Raw genomic sequence first — 21,293 nt, forward strand, 5'->3', positions numbered from 1 at the left:
AGCGGGTAGGGTGGGTACTATGGATGGTCGTTTGCTTGCCTACTATATCCTTATATCTCTCCCCCGCTACCGGAAGGGAGCTTACCCTTACCTACGCACTCTTCTAGTAGACGGGTGGAGAGAAGTGGGTTTTGATGTTGTTACTGTACTATGTTAAGCATATATACCCTAATTTAAGATATTTTGCAATGAATTGTGTTTTATATTATTATTATGCAATCCCTTTTTTAATGTAACTCATTTATCCGTTTAACTCCAAGTGTTTAACTTTGCTGAACTCATCCCTATCTTTGCCTCTTGTGTACAAGCGAAAATATGCGTATATACTATATCGAAAGATACACAAAGTGTATATTAATTCATAATACGGGAAATTATGTTAAGGGGAAATAATATCCGTTAAAAAACAAAAATTAATATAGGAAATGAACTTGAGAAACTACTGGATGATGACAGCCGGCTTTCGGCTGTGGCACCGCTTAGCGTTTTCCCTAGTCAAGGTAATGGCATTGTAGTTTACCTAGGTAACTTTGAGTTGGAATGAAATCTCCAGACGAAGGTAATAACGCGTTTGCGGATGCCAGGCATTAAATTGAATTAGGCGTTTGTGTAAAAGTCATTGTTTTGATTTCTAGGATATGAAACCCTAATTAGAAGGACTCGAGCTTTTATAAAGATGCAGGTAAGCAAGACAGAAACGATATTGTAAGTGTTTCGGTACTATTACATTAAGGCTACCTATAATCCATTACTATAGCCGAGTAAATAATATTTGTTTTTACCAAAGTAGTACATGAGTATTTCGATTTTTCAGATAGCTTACCCAAATCTTTTTATTTCTTGCCGGTAATTAGCCCAATACTTAATACTATGTAGGCTATCGCAAACCAATCGTTTAGGTACCCCAGCCCCCTGTGTAGCGGTTCTGGTTGGCACCTCCGAGGGAAATCAGGATCGCCCTCTTCAGGAGGGTAATAAACTACAGAATTGCATTAAGATGACAGGAAAGTTTGGTCAACGAGGCTAACACGACCTAAACCGCTGTTGTTAGAACGTAAAACACGGGGGCGCACCGCACTCTTACCATCGCCTTACTTCCTAACCTAACCAAACCCTACGCAGGTTGCCAGTTCCTTGCTTAACTGGTGGAGGCGGGGTAGTAGGGTAAATGACCGACAAAGAGGCCACCTCTGGTAAATGACAGACATAGTGGCCACCTCTCCCATTAGCGTCAGTCAAGAGTTGTGGCCCATCCAGTCAGCCCAACTTGACCTCTATACGCCTGTTGAAGTAAGTGTTTTACAAAATTATGAAATAATGACATGATTCAAGTACTTTATCGGGAAGTGCCTGCGTTCCGAGACGTGAGAGGTGGCCGCTATGTTGCCGCTCAATCATTTAACCTAATCATATCCAAAAAGTGTGAAGATAATGAAAAATTAAGAGGGCATTACAGTTCCTAAAATCACATAAATTTCTGGCCTAAAAAATGTACCTATATATATATATATATATATATATATATATATATATATATATATATATATATATTATATATATATATATATATATATATATATATATATTATATATATATATATATATAGATATATTAATATATATAATATATTGATATATATATATATATATATGTGTGTGTGTGTGTAGTAATATATATATATATATATATATATATATATATATATATATATATATAATATATATATATATATATGTATGTATATATTGTGACGAAGTGGCCTAGAGTATCTGGGTCTGGATACCATTAATACTTGGGGGAAGTAGCCAAAGATCTGTGTTTGGACACCATTAACATTTGTTAACCCAAATTGCCAAGTATCTGGTTACTACAGTTACCATTTGTTAGCACAAGAGACCCTTTTATTCCTGGGTCTAGGACACCCTTTGTACTTGGGGCACAGTTTGATCAAGTACTTGGTTATTGCTTACCTCACAACAGCCAGACACCTGACCCTTCATCACAAATACTAAACGACTGAATACTCTAAAGGTAACACCCCCCAGATGTTGAATCCTTGCCGAGGATGGGGGGCTTAGGGTTCAGCAGCTGGGCCCTGATGCCTGGTGGGAACTACTTTCTCACTGGGCCTTAGTGCCCAGCTGTTGATCCAACTAAATAAGTCAGCCCTTCTCCTTTTACTAAAACTTTTCATCCTTCTGCTTCCTCCCCCCTATAAGGTATGGATTTTATGTTGATGACTTTTGGATTGGTTTTGGACATGATTTGGACTTGTTCATTGGATTTGATGGAGGGTGAGGATGGTTGGCATGGCACCTCACCCGTAGAACTCGAGTACCTAATGTGGTCGAGGGAGGGGAAAGTTTAGATGTCAAACCATGCTCTTAGTGCTGGGTCTGATCTCGACGGACATCATGACGCCTTAAGCTCTGAGGGTGGGGTGTATATCTGGGTGGTACCCCTAGGGCAGCCTTGTATGGGATAACACTGTCCTCTAAATGTGGCTCCATCAATTCTACGTCTTATGGAGACATTAAAACCTTCTGTTGACGACTTAGGCAAGGATAAGGACAAGGAAAATTCTGGTAATTCCTCCATTGTGACTTTGGAGTCTTTTTCAAAGGACCTCCTTGTTACAAACATTTTGTATGTGAAACCAGTCCCTTTAGACTGGAATTATGAAACGGTATTTAATGAATTTTGTAAATTTGGTAAAGTAAAAGAATTAAGGAATAGACTTGGCAAAAATTATGGTTTTTTTGAATTATGGGTATTTTTCAATAACGAATCGGAAGCTCACAGAGCCTACAGAGAGTTCAGATCAGATTCATTGAGTGTTGGACTTGTAGAGGCAGAAGAGGTCCCTAGGTATCTTGAGATTTATAGACCACCAAATGAAACTAAAGATACTAGTAAAATAAGTAAAACCTCCAGATCACCAGACCCAGCTAAGTGGTTAATTATTACAACACATGGTGAGAGAGGCAACTTCTTCAAAGTGAAGAGGTTGGTAAGCCAGAAGATCGGCAATGTTGGGAGTCCTGAATTAACTCGCTTTGGGCGTAATAGTTTATTAGTTCATACCAAGACAGATATTCAATTGATAATGCTCCTAAATTTGAAGCTTGATCCTGAGGGTATGATAAAAGAGGTAAAACCTCACTATAATTTTAGTTATGCAGGATCTACATGAAATGGATGAGGAGGAAATTTTGGAAATGTGTCCGGATGTGGTTTGGAAGGTTTTTAAAGTGCCCCGCTCATCGATGCTTATTTTACCATTTAAAAGTTCTTCTCTGCCATCTGAAATTATTCTTGATGGTGAAATCATGATAGTTCATCCTTATAGACCGAGAGTGCTCCAGTGCTTTAAATGTTTTGGTTTTGGACACTCCTCTAACGTTTGTACCAGAAATAAACTCTGTGAATCGTGTGGCCAGCCTGAGCACGAGGAATGTTCTGGACCAGTAATTTGCGTAAACTGTAAGGGTGAACATTGAGCCCGTGATAAGAAATGTAGTGCATTCAAGAAAGAACAAGAGGCATTACTAAAATCTATTGCTGAACACAGTGTGGGACAGGCCAAGAAGCTGTTGGGCAGGAAAACCTATTCGGATGCCTTGAAGGCACAACAATTGAATACTGCTTCTTCTGGTGCCCCTTCTGGTGGGGCTCCCTGGTGCCCCGCTGGTGGGGCTTTCCACACCTCCTCTAGTGGGGTACCCCGTGCCCCACCTCTTGGGGCTTCCCGTGCCCCCCCTGGTGGGGCCTCCCATGCCCCCCCCTGGTGGGGCCTCCCATGGCCCCCCTGGTGGGGCTTCCCCTGCCCCCCCTGGTGGGGCTTCTCATGGCCCCCCTGTTGGGGTTTTCCATGTTCCATAGACTCTGGTCAAGCCAGGGGACCCTGTTGGTTCAAGGGTTCAAGCCAGGTCTCAATATGTTGATGACTTCTCTCTGTCAGGGATATTGCCTGACATTGAGCCCTCACCTGATCTTGACATTACAGTGCACTGTGGAGATAACAGTGAGGAGGTGGAGGCCCTCTTTATTCGTCAGAAGAGGGCCCATTCTCCCTCTTCGCCTCACTCACAGTCACTCGGCCATCATAGAAAAAACAAAAGTAAAACTGAAAGGCCAAGTGAAGGCCCATCTTCTAAAAGATCTGTAACACCTAGATCTAGGTCAAATATTACTGGAAAAACTGATAAGATCTCTCTCACCAGGACACAGATTCCTAAATTAGTAGAGAATTTTAAGATCCCTTCCTCTAAAGAATGGCTCTCATGCAGTGGAACATCCGTGGCTTTATACCAAATAGAGAGCAAGTTCGGGTTCTGTTTAAGGATCAAGATCTATCTGCGATGTGCCTACAGGAGACAAAGTTGGGAGAGCACACTCCCAACTTGGGTTTTAATTACTCATTTCATAGGTCTCCACCCCTGATAGGTGTACGTGCTGAAGGAGGCACAGGCATCATAGTTCGCAAGTCTGTTAATCATAGGGTTGTTCATTTGAACACTGTGTTGCAGGCTTTTGCAGTTCAAATTTTCAATTATAAATGGATCACTATTTGTTCTTTATACCTGGATCCATCATTAGAAAATAGATTGCAGGACGCTCAGGGTAATCCTCGTCAGCTAGAATTTAACGATTTACAGACATTGATAGACCAGCTTCCTAAACTCTTCATTCTGATGGGGGATTTTAATGCCAAGCACAACCTTTGGGGAGAGCCAAACTGTGACCGGTGGGGTTTAATAATAGAACAGCTGCTTGACTTAAATGACATCACTTTAATGAATGATGGTTCCCCTACAAGACATGATGTTTTTCATAATACTGATTCAGCCATTGACCTCACTATCTGCTCTTCATCTTTGAGGTTAGATTACCAGTAGGTAGTAGACCAGAATGATCATGGCAGTGATCATTGGCCCATTCCCTTAAAGTTTATGAAAAATATTCCATCTCCATATTTACCAAAATGGAGGGTAGGGGAGGCTGACTGGGAATATTTAAAAAAATCTACTGAAGTTGATCAAGATATAAAAGATTTTCAGAGCCCAACATCTGCTTATGAGTATTTAATCAGTATATTGCTGTGTGGTGTCATGCTGTCTATTCCTCGAACTTCTGGTAAACCTCGTCGTCCTCTAGTACCTTGGTGGAGTGATGCATGCGCCTTGAGCCGAAAGATAAAGAACTTGCTACAAGAGATATCATAGATATCCTTGCTTGGTAAATAAAATTATCTATAAAAGAGCTCTTGCTAAGCAAAAGAAAACATTTAAGCAAGCAAAGAGGAAATCGTTTATCAGATGTATAAGTGAATTAAAATATGATTCCCCTATGTCATTAGTCTGGAACAGAATCCAAAAGCTGCAAGGGAAATTTTCTCCACCTCCCTTGCCTATATTGAAAATTGATGGCTTCTTCATATCTGATTCTGGAAAAGTTGCAGAAACCTTTGGTAGGCATTTCTCTAATGTATCTAGTGCCCTACATTACTCTCCTGCATTCAGGAATACATATTAGGGACGGTACCACGGTTGTTCCTGCTGTTAGTTTAAATTCGGAGTCGAATAATCTCCCTCTCACCATGAAAGAATTAGATCATGCAATCTCGTTATCTTCCCCAACATCTCCTGGGGAAGATGATATACTGTACTCAATGATTTTTAATTTGCCTAGAAGTACAAAACAATTTCTTTTAGACATTTTAAACAGTTTTTGGCTTTCAGGAACTTCTGCAGAGTCTTGAAAGATATCAATTATTGTACCTTTTTTAAAACCTTTTAAAGATTCCTTCCTTCCTAAGAACTATAGGCCAATTGCTCTAACTAGTTGTGTTAGCAAGATTTATGAGAGGATGGTCAATGCTCGACTTGTGTGGTATTTGGATTCAAAGAATCTTTTATCTAATCGGCAGTTTGGCTTTAGGAAAAATAGAAGTACTTATGACCCTTTGATGTTCCTTACTCGGGAGATACAGAATGCTTTTGCTGTGCAAAACCAGACTGTTGCAGTTTCTTTGACCTAGAAAAAGCCTACGACACTACCTGGCGAGGGGGTATCCTTATGCAACTTGTTGAGTGGGGTGTTGTGGGTAATTTGTTCTATTGTCTTAAAGATTTTTTGTCAGAACGTTACCTGAAAGTAAGAGTGGGGGGGGGGGGGCTCTTACATTTTCTTCTGCTTACCTCAAGAAGAAGGGTTACCTCAGGGAAGCATCCTTAGTCCAACACTCTTTAATGTAGCTGTCAACGGCCTACTAGAACAAGTTCCTGTCGGGGTGCATGGTCTGGCCTTTGCTGATGATTATGCAATAATAATCTGTAGCAAGTCCACAGCTGTCGAAGCTTGTCAAAAGATCCAGACTATTAATGCTTCAACATTATGGGCCAGTGCTAAAGGGTTCAAATTTTCACCAGAAAAAACCAAAGCTATACGATTTTGCCGATTAAGAAGAGTGGAAGAGATCCCTACGCTGTTTTTAAATTATTCGATTTTACCTTATGAAGATAGCATTAAGTATCTAGGTGTTACATTTGATAAGAAATTAACTTTTACTCAACATGTTAATGAAGTTGTATGTAACATGAAGCTTCGTCTTAATATTCTTAAAGTTGTATCTAATTTTAATTGGGGGGCAGATCGAATTACCCTTTTGAGGATACACCAGGTTTTATGCCTAAGCAAATTTATTATGGTTGTCAAGTTTATGGTTGTGCATGCAAGACAACACTGCAGAAATTAGATGTTGTCCATAATTTGGCTTTACGTATTTGTACGGGAGCCTATAGAACTTCTCCAGTAGAAAGCCTATATGTTGAGTCAGGTTTTCCCCCACTATTTATCCGTAGGGAGGAATTAGGCTTGAGAGTCATATCAAGAATACTTACGTCAAAGCTAAACCCTAACTATAAGTACGTTAGAGAACCAACTGACAGAGCCCCAAATAGACCTAGACTGCCAAAGCCGCTTGATGTTTGACTAGGAAGCTCTGCCAGGGAGGTGGGATTACTTCCCCCTGCAGTGCTGAAATTTCGCCCTCAAAGTTTCCTCCTTGGAATAGACCATGCCTAGAAATCTGCCCAATGAGGGACAGCAGGAGCAACAGTTCTGGTGATCAGTTGAGGGCAAGTTTCTTGGACCATGCTTCCGAACATGGTGATTCTCATCATATATATACTGATGGCTCGAAGGGTTCTGATGGTGTTGGTTGCTCTGTGGTGACTAGTGATAATATCATTAAAAAGAAGCTTCCTTCTAATTCTTCTGTTTTTACAGCTGAACTGCTGAGCAGTTTTGACTGCTCTTAAATATATTTTTTATAGTTCTTGTACTAACAAGGTTTTTACCATTTTTACCGACTCTTTGAGTGTTTTATCTTCTCTAAAAAGCCTAGTCTCTTGCCACCCTTTAGTACAAGAAGTACAAGATTGGTTTTATCTTTCAATTAATAGAAGAGGATTTTCTGTTAGGTTTTGTTGGGCTCTGTCCCATGTTGGAATTGTTGGGAATGAGCGAGCCGACGCTGCTGCTAAGGCTGCAACTAGGCTTAGGCACATTTCCAACATGGGCGTCCCTGTTTCCGATTTTAAAAGTACCATTCAATTTTATTGTAGAGACCAGTGTCAGGCCCACTTGTCTACTTTAGATAATAATCTTAATTAAAGTCGATTAGGCCTTCTGTTCATCCTTGGCCTCATAGCTGGATGGATAGAAGGTCTGAGATAGTTTTAGCTAGATTACATATTGGCCACACTAAATATACTCACGGGTATCTAATGATGAGTGGAGCAGATAGGCAGGTTCCTCGCTGTTCCACTTGTCATGTGAATTTGACTGTGGTGCATACTTTGGTGGAGTGCCCTCATTTTGAAAACAAACGTAGAGCTTGTTTGCTGGCAAATAAGTCTCTTGCCGATATTTTAGGTGAAGGTGCTCAGGCAGAGCAAATTATGACATTTTAAAAGAATATTGGTCTTTTTTATGAATTGCAATTTTCTCTTAATTGTTTTAGGTTTCTTGTTTGGTTTTTATGAATGAATGATTTGTATGTTAGATCGGTTGTGTGTATGTTTGTTTGTACAACAGTGACTTTTTTATTCTTAAAGATATATATGCGCTGAATGGCCCCTCGGCTCCGGCGCTTGGCTATGTGCCAAAAATTTTATAATCTAATCTAATCTAATCTAAAGGTAACAGTGATCCCTTATAGAACTGAACAGTCAAGAAAACAATCAGTTTAAGTTCGTTAAAATAGATGTGAGGTAATCTTAATTAAAGGGCATCACTCCTGCTGCAATTTCAAATCTAAATATTTCCCTGATTCTGATTCATTTGAGGGAAATGGCACAATTACCACTCTATATTTCTACCTAAACAAAAATCAAATATAATACTGGTGGTATATAATAAAATGCTCATATAAATTTTAAATACAAAAATTTATTTCTAAATTCAAAATTTATAAGTGAAATTCACAATCTCAGGGAAATTATTATTACTTGAAAACAAAAGTTTAATTAATTCTTGGATTAATTATTAAGCAAAATTAAATCAAAGTTTATCGAGAAAATTAATTAAATTAAACTATAAAGCAATAATTAAATTTGAAATGAAATTTAATTAAATACAAATTAATTTGCAAGTGTTAGATTCAAAGAATTACACAATGGAATATTATTCAAACAAATTAAACAAAATAAAGACAATGCAAAAAAACATAATGCATAATATGAAAACAATTAAAGCATTGACAGTACAAACATTAAGCATATAAAATGGACATGTCAAAAGAACAAAGCAAAAGAAAAATGTTTTGAAAATGATAATTTTATCCAAACTGTAAAATAACCTCGAAGTGCACTTCAAAACATTTGTAAAATACTTGTATACACAGTTGCAACTCCTCGATCAAAGGAATAGGCCTGTTACAATTTCAACCTCCTCAATATTTTCGTGGGCGCCTTCACAAAAATAATATTAATAACACTATGCTCAGGTTCCACAAACAACACATATATTGCTAAGAATTATATATTAATGAGTGACCACCTCATATATAGACGTGAATTACGTTACGGTAATCTCGAGTGAGCGAGCGAGAGAGAAAATGATTTTGAGAGAGAGAGAGAGAGAGATATTTCTAATGCAAGCGGCTAGGTCTCGGAATCAAATTAATGGTTCTCTATCCTCATAAGCATATGGGCATATGGGGCGATTAGCTTCGAGTTCAGGTTCTCGAAGGACTCGATGCTGCCTGGGAGGTCCCTATGTATGTTTGCGCGGATAAAGAAATCAGCTGTCACAGACATTCTCAATGTGTGAATAACAACCTTCTCTGTTACTCTTTCTCTCTGTCTTACGTATGTTTTTCCTCTCTCCGCCTTATGTATGTTTAAGAATGAAAAGTTACACTACTTAACATGCGTTATTTTTAAATGTGGGAATCTGAACACAAAAACATACATTTCATAACATGATACACAGGTTCTGAGGTGAACTAATCATATTACCAAATTTATAATTGCTTTACAAAACTTACATTATAAGAATATATATATATATATATATGGGATATATATATATATATATATATATATATATATATATATATATATATAGATATAATTATTATATATATATATATATATATATATATATATATATATATATATATAGATATATATATATCTATATATATATATAATATATATATATATATATATATATATATATATATATATTTATATATATATAGTCGTAAAGCTGGAGGAAGGAATGAAGGAGTTGACCGAGCGCTTTCGTGTATTTTCACACCTGAAGAGGTGTGAAAAATACACGAAAGCGCTCGGTCAACTCTTTCATTCCTTCCTCCAGCTTTACGACTACATGAGATATCGCATGTTTTAGCGATAGTTCGTCAATATATAATATATAATTATATTATATATATATATATATAGATATATATATAATATATATATATATTTATATATATACTTATATATATACAGTAAGTCCTCGGGTTACGCTGGTCTCGACTTACGATGTTTCGTGGTTACGAACGCGCCCCCATAAAAATATAAAAAATAATATTTTGCGTCGTTCCGTCTTACGCGGTTTAGCGTCGTAAGCAACGTAAACAAACGCGAACTAGTTCCGGGCGCACGGCGGAAGAATACGCTTTGTGGAGGAGAGGATGGCGTCGCTTCGCTACGCTCATTCCTCGCCCATACGCCATTTTGGTTGTTTACACTGCCTCTCTCTCCCTCGTGTTGTATCGTTTTTGTAACTTTTTGCTCTTTGTTATGGCTCCCAAGCGCAAGGCGGACTCTTCTGATGGTAGTGCATCGAAGAAAAGAAAAGGCCATCACCATGGAAATTAAAGTGGACATTATAAAGCGATCTGAGAAGGGAGAAACGCCAACAAACATTGGCCGCTCGCTTGGCCTTAGCCGTTCGACCGTTGCTACCATTATCAAAGATAAAGAGCGCATCGTTGAACATGTGAAAGGATCTGCTCCTATGAAAGCGACAGTGATAACTAAGCAGCGTAGTGGTCTAATAATTGAAATGGAAAGGTTATTGGTGCTTTGGTTGGAAGACCAAAATCAACGGCGTATCCCAGTCAGCCTTATGGTGATTCAGGAGAAGGCGAAAAGATTGTTTGAAGCGTTGAAAAAAGAAAAGGGGGAGGGAAGTGAAAGTGAAGAGTTTGTGGCTAGTAGGGGTTGGTTTATGCGATTTAAGGCTCGGGCCAATTACCATAACCTTAAATTGCAAGGTGAAGCTGCTAGTGGGGATGAGAAAGCAGCGAGTGAATTTCCTAAAGCGTTGTCTGAGATAATTAAGGAGGGGGGTTATTCTGCTCAGCAAGTGTTTAACATAGACGAGACAGGTTTGTTTTGGAAACGTATGCCTAACCGCACTTACATCGCCAAGGAGGAGAAGTCAGCACCCGGTCATAAAGCCAGCAAGGAGAGGCTAACTTTACTTCTTGGGGGTAATGCTGCTGGCGACTTCAAACTGAAGCCCTTGTTGGTGTATCAGGCTGAAAATCCAAGGGCACTCAAGGGCATTTGGAAGGGTCAACTACCAGTAATTTGGAAGTCCAACAAGAAGGCATGGGTGACACTTGCAGTGTTTGAGGACTGGTTCGTAAACCATTTTGTTCCAAGTGTGGAGCGGTATTGCGCCTCCAAGGGTATCCCCTTTAAGGTGTTGCTAGTGCTGGACAATGCCCCTGGACACCCTGCCCAGCTGGGAGACTTCAACCCTAATGTCAAGGTGGTTTACCTTCCACCTAATACCACGGCCCTTTTACAGCCTATGGACCAAGGAGTGATTGCTTCGTTCAAGGCCTACTACCTACGAAGGACAATTGCTATGGCTTTACAGGCAACTGAAACCAAGAAGGACTTGACTCTGAAGGACTTTTGGAAATCCTACAACATCCTTGATGCTGTAAAGAACATTGCTAATTCCTGGGAGGAGGTTAAGCAAACAAACATGAATGGTGTCTGGAAGAAAATTTGTCCTCAATTTGTGAATGATTTCCATGGGTTTGAGGACACAGTTCAGCTAGTTGTCAAGAACGTTGTTGCCCTGAGTAAGGAAATCAATTTGGAGATGGAGGTTGATGATGTTACAGAGCTGCTGGAGTCTCATGGCGAGGAGTTATCTGCTGAGGACCTGATACAACTGGAGAAGCAGATAATAGAGGAAGAAGAAGCACCCACCCCAGAGCCTAAGGCTTTCACAAGGCAGGACTTGATAAGAGGTTTTGCAGAGTTGCAGCAAGCGTTGTCAACTTTTGAGGCTCAGGATCCAACTTGGACAGGTTCACTAGGGTTTCCAGAGGCGTCATGGATTTGATGCAGTGTTACAAGGAGATCTTGGATGAAAAGAGTCGCTCTCTGTTCAAGAATAACCTGGAGCTAGTATTTTAAGAAGGTAGAGAGGCCTGCAGGAGATCCTGTACCCTCTACCTCAGCTGCCTCTGCTAATCCAGACTCGCCTGCCCCACAATCTCCAGCACCTTCTGAATGTTCTGCTAACCCAGACTCACCTGCCCCAGTATCTCCAGCACCTTCTGTAGTTTCTGCCTCACCTAAAGACTCACCTGCCCCAACATCTCCAGTAGTATGTTCTGCCTCACCTCAAGAATCACCTGCCTCAGCATCTCCAGTACTAGTATGTTCTGCCTCACCTCAAGAATCATCTGCCTCAGCATCTCCAGCAACTTCTGGAGGTTCTTTTTCTCTTCACTAACCTCCCCCAGTCTCTCCAGCACCGCAGCTTCCTCTCCAGTGTGCAAGCCAATCAAACTAATAAAGGTAAGGAATTGTTCTCTCGTTGTTATTGATAGGTATTTACATTAAATCATGTGGTATTTTTCAATGTTCCGACTTACGCTGAAAAATCGTGTTACGACGCATCGTAAGAACGGATCAACGTCGTAACTCGAGGACCCCCTGTATATATATATATATATATATATATATATATATATATATATATATATATATATATATATATATATATATATGTGTGTGTGTGTGTGTGTGTCTATATATATATATATATATATATATATATATATATATACTATATTGTGACGAAGTGGCCAAAGTGTATATGGGTCTGGGCACTGTTAATACTTTGGGGGGAAGTAGCCAAAGATCTGGGTCTGGACACCATTAATTTTTGTTAACCCAAATTGCCAAGTATCTGGTTACTACACTTACCATTTGTACTTGTTAGCACAAGAGACCCTTTTATTCCTGGGTCTGGGACACCTTTTGTACTAGGGGCACAGTTTGATCAAGTACTTGGTTATTGCTTACCCCACTACAGCCAGACTCCTAACCCTTCATCACAAATACTAAATGACTGAATACTGTAAAGGTGACAGTGATCCCTTATAGAACTTAACCGTCAAGAAAACAATTAATCTAAGTTCATTAAAATAGATGTGAGGTAATCTTAATTAAAGGGCATCACTCCTTCACTAATTTCAAATCTAAGTATTTCCCTGGTTCTGATTCATTTGAGGAAAACTGCACAATTACCACTCTAAATTTCTACCTAACCAAAATAAAATATATTATATTATACTGGTAATTAATGAAACTCTCACAAAAATTATAAATACAAAAATTTATTTCTAAATTCAAAATTTATTAGTGAAATTCACAATCTCAGGGAAATTGATATTACTTGAAAACAAAAGTTTATTTAATTCTTGAATTATCAAGAAAATTAATTAAATTAAATCATAAAGCAATAATTACATTTGAAATAAAATTTAATTAATTACAAATTATTCACAAGTGCTAGATTCAAACAATTACACAGAAAAATTATTCAAACTAATTAAACAAAATAAAGAAAATGTAAAATATAATACATAATATGAAAACAATTAAAGTATTGACAGTACAAACACTAAGCATATAAAATGAATATGTCAAAAGAACAAAGCAAAAGAAAAATGCATAAAAACAATAATTTTATCCATACATTGTAAAATAAAACCTCGAAGTGCACTTCAAAACATTTGTAAAATACCTTTATACGCAGTTGCAACTTCTCACTCAAAAAGGAAGGCCTGTTACAATCTTCAACACTTTCGTGGGCACCTTCACAAAAATAATATTAATAAAACTATTCTCAGATTCCACAAACAACACATATATAACTAAGTAAACTTAGGTAGCAATGTTGAGTGACCAATTCATATATAAATGTAAGTTACATTATGTTAGTGAAACAGTCTCGCGAGTGAGCAAGCGCGAGAGAGAGAGAGAGAGTTGAGATAGATCCTCTCCCTAACGCACGCAGCTAGGTATATGAATCGAAAATGCCATGTCCTACGGGTGTCAAAAAAGGGCATACCAGGGTGAAATGGGGGCCCCCTTGGGTGAGCAAACAAGGTCGAGAGGAAAACATATTGTACCTCATCTCTCTATGTTATGGAATTTTCCAATTCACAATTAACTACTTACGAGTCGATAAGTCCTCTTTTGGCAAATTGAAAGAGATGAGAGTTATTAGAGATATTAAATGGTTTCCCTAGCAATAGAATCTTTAATTACTCCAAGTAAACATTAGCAACATCATTGTAGGGAAGATTCTCTAGGGACCTGGTGCCGTATCTGGGAGGTCCCTACGCATTCGTTTGTGTTCATCACGGGGCCGCTTGGAACAATAAAAAATTAGCCGGCTAATGCATTCTCAAGTTATGAATAACAACCTTCTCTAGAGGCTTATAAGCTCTTACTCTTCCTCTCTGTCTTACGCATGTTTCAGAATGAAAAGTTACACTACTTAAACATGTTATCTTCAAATGTGTGGAATCTGAACACAAAAATACATATTTTACAACATGATACAGAGGTTCTGAGGGGAATTAATTTTATTACTAAAATTATAATTGCATTACAAAACTTACATTATAAGATTCCTCCCCCTAGAAGAGTAGTTATTGCGGGGTTGAATCCAACGATTCACAACGGGATAAATAATAGGCAACTACATTGTTCTTACCAGATAATGTGCTCAACCTTTATATGATACTGTTGCAAGCACAAAGACCACCTGGTCAGTCTTTGATTATGGTTTTTCATCCGCTGTATAAATGACAGGGGATTGTGATCAGACAACACTAAAACTTCTTCAATCCTAGGTCTGTTCACATACACTTGAAACTTTTTCAATGTTGTGATCAAGGCTAGAGTTTGCTTTTCAATAGTTGCATAATTTTTCTGATGCTTTTTCAGTTTCAAAGACAGGAAACACACAGGGTGTAGAAGGTTATTTTCATCTTCTGGAAGTAGAACAGCTCCAATTCCACAATCAGAGGCATCAACTTGTATCACAAATTTCTTATTGAAGTCTGGAGCTTGAAGCACTGGTCTTGAAGTTAAAATGGCTTTTACCTTCTCAAAGGATTCTTGATATTCTGGAGTCCAAACAAACTTAGATTTGGGACTAGTTAAGTCTGTCAAGGGAGCTACGACGGCTGAGAAATTTGGACAGGAACGACGATAGAATCCAGCCATGCCCAAAAATCTTTGTAGCTGCTTCCTAGTTGTAGGGGGGTAGCCTTACGGATACCTTCTACATTAGCATTCACTGGAGCGAGAAGGCCTTTCCCAACTTCAAACCCAAGGTACTGAACAGTCGCCTTCCTAAACTCACTCTTCTCTAGGTTGACTGTTAGTCCTGCCTCTTGTAGTTTCTTGAAAACTTTCTTCAGGATCTGCAGATGTTCTTCCCATGTTGTAGAGTAAAATGACTATGTCATGAAGGTATACACCTACTCCTTCTATAGATCCTAGCAGTAGATCCATCACTCGTTGAAATGTTGCTGGTGCATTAATCAGACCAAATGACAGTACAGTATACTGATACAATCAAAAAGGAATAATAAAAGCTGACAGCAACTTCGCATTTTCATCTAAGGGTATCAGATAATATTCCTTCAATAAGTCTATCTTGGAAACAAACTTGGCTTGCCCAATATTATCAAGTAACTGATCTATAAGAGGCAAGGGATAATTGTCAGCCATACTAATGGAATTTAGGTTCCTATAATCAGTACACATCCTAAAGGAGCCATCAGGTTTCTTTACTAACACACATGGAGAACTGAAGTGACTTGAATTGGGTTCTGCTAATTCATGTTGCAGCAAATACTGAACTTCTTTCTTCAGAACATCCCGATGATAAGGTGATAGGCGATAAGCTCTTTGCTTGAATGATTTTCCATCTTCTTGGATCTTGATTTCATGTTTGGTCAGATTAGTACGTTGGGGTGCGTCTGCAAAAATCTTTGTGAAGCTTCTAATCACTTCACTCAATTCCTCACCTTGTTCAACATTAAGATGTTTCAGTTTATCCTCCAAATTTTCCAAAATTGAAGAATTATTCATCTTGCTTTCAGCTCCCAATTCATAGCCGTCATCGTCTTCTGTAGATGAAGTTGTCTGTATTATTGACACAGTATCAATTCTAGTTTCTGGGAAGTAAGGTTTCAAGAGGTTCACATGTATCTTCCTCTGTCATTTTCTCCTTTCTGGTGTTTCAATCACATAAGTTCTATCACTTAGCTTCTCAATTATCCTGTAGAGACCTTGAAATTTATTGGTAAGGGGAAATCTCTTGACTGGCAGAAACACAAACACTTGATGACCAACACTAAAACTTCTCAGCTTAGTCTTCCTATCATAGTTCCTTTTCATTTTCAGAGTTTCTAAAGAGAATTATCTAATCTCTTCCAGCCTTTTCCTTAAGTTCTTCACATACCCTCCTTGGATTTCCTTTTGATTTTCCTACCAATTTTGTGCAAGAATCTTCAAAGGTCCTCTCACTTCTCTTCCAAAAATCATCTCATTAGGTGAACATCCCATGCTTTGTTGATAAGCATTCCTAACTTCAAATAACATCAAGGGTAAACCAACATCCCATTCCCTTCCTGACTCAGAACAATACTTTGTCAGCATACTTTTCAATGTCTGGTGGAACCTTTCCAGGGTTCCTTGAGTTTCTGGATGATAAGCAGTTGATAACTGTTGTTTCACCCCTAATAAGTTCATCACATCCTGGAATAACTTGGAAGTAAAGTTCGTTCCTCTATCACTTTGTACAATTTCTGGTATTCCAAACTTTGAGAAAAACCACTAGTTTCTCAGCAACTATCTTGGCAGATTTTTTTCTAACAGGGATCGCCTCAGGATATCTAGTAACAGGACACATTAATGTCAACAGATATTCATTTCCCTTCGTCTTTGGAAGCGGTCCAACCATATCTGTAATCACCTTGTTAAAGGGTTTTCCTCTAACTTCTATAGGTTGAAGGGGGGTTTCTGAATGGTTTCATTAGGTTTTCCAGCTATCTGGCAGGTATGACACTCTCGACAGAACCTACTAACATCTTTATGAAGTCCAAAATCAAAATCTAATGATATTCGCCCACTCAGCATTTCTGGATATATTTGAAGGTCTATGCTTCCTCATCAGCAAACCTTCCTTCAGATAATAACAGGTAGGAGTTTGTTGCATCTCTTCCTGATCAACAACTCTGAAGAACAAATCAGCTAACGATGCATCCCTCTTCTGCAAGTCCATTAGCTTTTCTCTTGTCACCTGTCCAACTTCAAGGGTTGAACTATCAATATCTGCTACCTCAGCTACTGTAGTTTCACTACTATCTTCAGGAACACTCTGACTACTTGGAGTCTCTTCAGGTACAATTGATTCTTCATTTTCTTGGGAATTCCCTTCTCGGTCAGCTCCACGGGAGGCATCACTCCCCTGGAACAATTGTTCTAAGTTCAAAGATCCTTCACTTGATCCATCTAGGGTGTGAAAATCCTCAGTTTCTTCACCAACAGTCGTAATTCTCCTCATACTTCTGGTAGTTACACAACTAGGGAACAGGTGGGGGTTATTCTTCTCCAACTCTACCATAGGACTAATCCTCAACGGTTTGTCTGTCACTACAGGACAAGGAACAAATGGAACACCACCAACTTCATTTCCCAACTGAACATGTACACCTTCCTCAGCCAGTGAGTCCTCCACAGCAAAATCAACACTCCCTGTCACCAATTCACAGGACAGGTATAAGCGGCATATAGGAGTTACTTCCTCTCCTCCTATACCCTCCAAAATAACTGAATCTCCAGTGAGATTCTTCTCCAACATTGGGTAAGCACCATGTAACACCACACTATGGTTGCTCCCTGTATCACGTAAAATCTTGACTGGTACCTGCATACTCTCTTCTTGAGTTGCCAGTTTCTTCTAAAAGTTCCTCTCTTATTCTTCCCCTCTTTATGAGAGCAATGTCTTATGTCCTATGATACTAGGCAGTTACCCTTTACCAGATAGCTATAGCAACAATTGATGAATAGCAAATGAGGTCATTTCTGCTCTTTTGCAAATTTTTTGGCTGCTTAGATAGAGCAGTTTCAGACTCCCTTAGGGAGTCAATGCACGCCTTTACTAAGGTGGTTGGTTGTCAAGCATAGTGAACAATTGTTTCTGTTTGGCTTCCTATAAGTGTTATAGAAATACAGCTCCTGATATGATGCATCAAGCTGCCAGTTCCCAGTAGGAGGGAGGTTGAGCCTCTCTTAGAGTTCAGTTTAACAGGATCTGGAGGTAGATCCCTGGGTGGTGTAGGTACTGTAGGAGGGATACAGCATCCCCTTTCTTTTCCAGCTTCCTCCAAGCAGCTCTCCTCTGGAGTTTCTCTCTTGTCTTCACAATGAGAGGTTCCAGTTCTTGTGAGAGGAAGTAGACTCTCTTAGGCTGAAAGCTGCTGTGGAAATAGTCTCAGATTGAATGGTATCAGTGGACATGATGGATGATTACTTCCATGTACAAATTCACCCAAATTCAAGGAAATATTTACAGTTTTTATTTTTAAAAACTTGAGGAGCTCAGCTCCTCAAGTTTTTAAAAGAGTCCCATAGCAGTTAGGCAAGTGGCCTCACATGTCATGCATTTGGACGCTTCTCTACCTGGACAACTGGCTGATTCTAGCATCCTGTTTAGAGACGATACTCTCTTAAAGTTGACAAGTATGTTGGGAATTGTTGCAAATTCCAATCTAATACCAACTCAAACCTTTGTTACTTGGGAATGCTTCTGGCACATGGGATCACTAGAGAAGTTGGTTCTGGATGCCAGGCTGAGAATAAGGCCAATTCTTTTCTTTCTCAAAGAGCACTGCAACGGGAAGTCCAGCCAGAATTAATTCAAATTCAGGTCTCAAGGGAGTTAGAGGACCCTCTGAGATGGAGGAACCATCAACCTTGACTTCTGCAAGGAGTATCTCTCCAGTTGAAGAGCCCAGACCTCATGTTATATACTGATGCATTATCAGAAAGTTGAGGAGTGGTTGCAGCAGACAGGCATTTAGCTGAGGTCTGGTCCACAGAGGAATGGGAACTCCATATCATTCAATTAAGAGATGTTGGCAGTGTAGAAGGCCCTGCTAGTATTAGAGGATCTAGGTGGTTAGTGCCATCAGTGCACCACATGTGGTGCACTGAGGCATCACTTAAGGTTCTTTGCAACGTGCTTTTGGCCCCTAGCTGCAACCCCTTTCGTTCTTTTACTGTACCTCCTATTATGTTACCTTTCTTCATCTTACATTCCTTCCTCTCCTACCATTTGATTCTTAGTACAACTGTGAGGTTTTCCTCCTGTCACACCTTTCAAACCTTTTACTGTCGATTTCTGTTTCAGTCCTGAATGACCTCATAGGTCCCTGTGCCTGGCCTTTGGTCTAAATTCTATATTCAACTCAACTCTACTCAGTACCTACTGGTAAAAAAGTAGTACTCTCTTTTTCAGACAATTCAACAGTGCTGGCATAACTGAACAGTCATAAGGCACAAAGTCAGAAGCTTTGTTCTGCCTTTCAAGTTAAATTCTCATTTGGTCAGAGGAAAGAAGATCCTTCTATTATCCGAGTTTGTGCCAGGAAAAATGTACATTGTGGTTGACCAACTGAGCAGTAAGGACCAGATTCTGTCTTCTAAATGAACCTTCCATCCAGCAGTCACCTACCAGTCTACTGCTATCCAGTTCAGGATCCTCAGTCATGGGCAGTCGACACAATGCTTTTAAACTGGTCTTATCTAGACCTCTATACTTTTCTCCCTTTACTATGATACAGAGTACTAGCAAAGTTCCGTATATCTGTGAGTTCATGCACAACTTTAGTGACTCCTTGGTGGTGACCACCCAGAGAATGGTTCCCAGACCCCATGCTTCTCAGTAGATAGCCCAAGGCGTCTTCTACCAAGGAAAGGTCTTCTCAAATAGCCAGGAGGTAGGAAGTTTCACCAGAACCTCCTAGGCCGGTCAATAGAGGGTCGAACCCGAAACTAATTACTATTAAGCTGGAATCACTTTTAAAGTGTTCTTTCATATGTACATATTTCCAGAAAAAAACCCACCGGGCAACTCCTTGAGCGTTTTACAAAATTTGATCCTGAAGTTAACATCATTATACATAAAAAACTGCTCGAAATGCAAAGATTTTGATTGAATGGTAACTTCAGCATTGCTTATTTTTTAGATATAGCTAAGTTCATTTTCAATTAATGGACTTTTTTAGACCAATAGATTAAAAATTCCATTCGATTTTGCAATTTATGGGTCTATTTTTCTTGTAGGGGGCCCAAAAAATATATGATATAACAAATATCTTATTTTTTTTAAGGATTAGATGGTCTTTTTGCGTTACGTGATAGTATAGAGTTCATCTTATATTACCCCTATATAATGATATTGAAACTGCAAAGGCCTTGGGTATATATATATTAAACCGGGAATGACAATGTCGAATTTAAAATGTTTCTTTTGAGGACAGCAATTTCCATCTTGAAGCTTTGGGTGTTATTCAGCATATATATATATATATATATATATATATATATATATATATATAGATATATATCTATATATATATATATATATATATATATATATATTTCCCAGAATTGCGAGATGGAGTTGTTTGCCTAAAATATGACTGACCAATATAAATTCAGTAAACCAACTTTTGTTTAGAGCATCATACAGATTTTTTTTCGACATTTTCCATACAAATGTTATAGATACCTTTTTTCCAGGTATGATGTGCATAATTTATAAGAAGTCATTTGTTCCTATTGTTCAAGTAAAAGAAAAAGGACTACTTAGTCTTTATGAATATAGCCAACAGAGAAATGAAGAGACAATCTACCAGCAACTGCTCACCAGTAAAAATGAAGGGCTTGATGTTTTGGTTCACGAACACTGTAGGAAATGGTTCAACAATAAACGTAGAATTTCAACAGAATCAGAAAAGGCTCAAAGAAGAAAGACAAGATCAACAAGTTTGTTTGACTGGAAAATTAAATGTTTTTTATGTAATTCAACCTTCAAGATAGATAAAAAGAGTCCATCGAGACGGAATTGGCATCTTGTTTCGACAATTCAACTTCGCGAGAAAATCTTGGAAGCTTGCAAATTTAGACTTGAAACTGACGAGCATGATGAATGGGCTTTAGAAGTGCAGGCCAGAGCACTTGATTGCATTGATTTTATTGCTGCAGAAGCTCAATATCATAGAAATTGTCGGCTTCTATTTGAAACTATTCAAAATCTCTTTCCTGATAAGCAAAAATGTTTAAGAGGTCGGCGAAGTAATGAAGGAATGAAGAACAGTTTTAACAAAGCTTGTGAATGGTTAGAAGCTGAAACTTCCATCCACTCG

General features: G+C 38.7%; 1 protein-coding gene across 2 annotated transcripts in view; it reads left to right on the plus strand.

Annotated features, from left to right (window-relative positions):
• Positions 1 to 21,293, plus strand: part of LOC135196208 (uncharacterized) — a 249,441-nt gene that overhangs the window by 1,001 nt on the left and 227,147 nt on the right. The gene's annotated exons all lie outside the window — the stretch shown is intronic.

The sequence above is a fragment of the Macrobrachium nipponense genome, chromosome 17 (assembly GCF_015104395.2).
Source record: "Macrobrachium nipponense isolate FS-2020 chromosome 17, ASM1510439v2, whole genome shotgun sequence".
Lineage (NCBI taxonomy): Eukaryota > Metazoa > Arthropoda > Malacostraca > Decapoda > Palaemonidae > Macrobrachium > Macrobrachium nipponense.